The sequence below is a fragment of the Haliaeetus leucocephalus genome, unplaced genomic scaffold (assembly GCF_000737465.1).
Source record: "Haliaeetus leucocephalus isolate CR32 unplaced genomic scaffold, Haliaeetus_leucocephalus-4.0 Scaffold331, whole genome shotgun sequence".
In the NCBI taxonomy this organism is placed as follows: domain Eukaryota; kingdom Metazoa; phylum Chordata; class Aves; order Accipitriformes; family Accipitridae; genus Haliaeetus; species Haliaeetus leucocephalus.
In genome coordinates this window covers 24,407-26,247 of record NW_010972767.1, presented here as the reverse complement: position 1 = coordinate 26,247, position 1,841 = coordinate 24,407, and positions in this window count along the sequence as shown.

The window sequence follows — 1,841 nt, the reverse complement described above, 5'->3', positions numbered from 1 at the left end:
GTGGAGAGAGCCAATTTTCCACCTTTTGCTTCCAGTACTGCTGATACTGTGTGAGACACCAAAACAGTCATTTTCTGGCCCAGAGTAAACTTTCGGGCTTCCTGTATGTTCAGTATCACAGCTGCAACCGCCCGCAGGCATCCAGGCCAACCTTTTGCAGTCGTGTCTAACTGCTTAGAGAGGTAGGCAACTGCCTGTCAATGTGGACCCAGGTTTTGTGCTAATATTCCCAGGGCAATGCCCTGCTTCTCGTGAGAGTAAAGAAGAAATGGCTTACTCACATCTGGGAGTCCTAAGGCCAGGGCTGACATCAAAGCCTTTTTCAGTAGCTCAAAGGCTCGTTTGGTCTCCTTGTTCCACTCAAGGTGTTTCTGCTCAGTGGCTGTCAATGCATACAGTGGTTTAACAAGCAATCCATAATTATAGATCCACAATTGGCACCACCTTGTCATTCTCAGAAAAGTCCGTAACTCTTTTACTGTCTGAGGTCTCTGAGTTTGACATATTGTCTCTTTACAGGCCTGTCCCAAAGTTCTTTGTCCCGCACTAATTTCATAGCCCAAATAATTCACTTTGCGTTGCATTACCTGTGCCTTTTTCTTGGATACCCGGTACCCCTGGAGTCCCAGGAAATTCAACAGACTCACCGTCCATGTCATACAATCTTTCTCTGTTTTGGTGGCGATCAGGATATCATCCACATACTGCAACAGCTTCCCCTCCTCAGATGGGGCTTCCCAGGATTCTAAGTCTTTCGCAAGCTGATTGCCAAAAATGGTAGGACTATTCTTAAATCCTTGTGGCAACACCGTCCAAGTGAGCTGGGTCTTTCGACCACTCTTGGGGTTTTCCCATTCAAATGCAAATAATTTTTGGCTGGCTTCATGGAGAGGGAGGCAAAAGAAAGCATCCTTCAAATCTAAAACAGTAAACCAAGTCAATTCAGGTGTTAATACGGTCAACAGGGTATATGGGTTCGCCACTACCGGGTAAAGATCTTCAGTTATCTTATTCACTGCCCGTAAGTCTTGGACCACCCGATATGACCCATCGGGCTTCTGAACAGGTAATATAGGGGTATTGAATTCAGACTCACACTCTTTTAATAATCCCAACTGCAAAAATTTTTCTATCACCGGCCAGATTCCTTCTCTGTCTTCCTTCTTTAGGGGATATTGTTTAATTCTTACCGGCTTTTGGCCTTCCTTGATCCTAACTTCAACAGGTGGAGCACTTTTCGCTCTTCCAGGTGCATCGGTAGCCCATACCCCCGGGTACACTTGGTTTAAGATGTCCTCGTTAATGCTTCCTTCTAGGGGGAGACTGGTTAAGGTTAGGCTCAATATTTGAATATATTGCTGATCTTTTACCTCCAGAGTAATTTCTCCCTTTTCGAATACAATTTTTGCTCCCAATTGTTCCAACAAGTCCCTTCCCAAAAGTGCCTTTGGGGAGTTGGGCATATATAAAAATTTATGAATGCCCCACTGTTTTCCTAATTTATATTCTAAAGGTTTACAAAAATATGCCTTTTCACTTTGGCCAGTCGCTCCTTTCACCATGACATAATCATTTCCCAGGGGCATCAAAGCCTGATTCAGAACCGAGTATGTTGCTCCTGTATCTACCAAAAATTCTACCTCTTGTTGTGTTTTCCCTAGCTTAATTATAACCAGTGGATCCACTGGGGTAGATTCCCCAGGTTCCCATCAGTCTCCCATCACATGGGCTACCGTTCTTCCTGTTTGAGCCCTCTGATCCTCCTTGTTCCTTGGGCATTCCCTTTTCTAATGACCCAATTTCTTACACAAAGCACAAGTCTCGTCTAGGCCCTCTTCCTC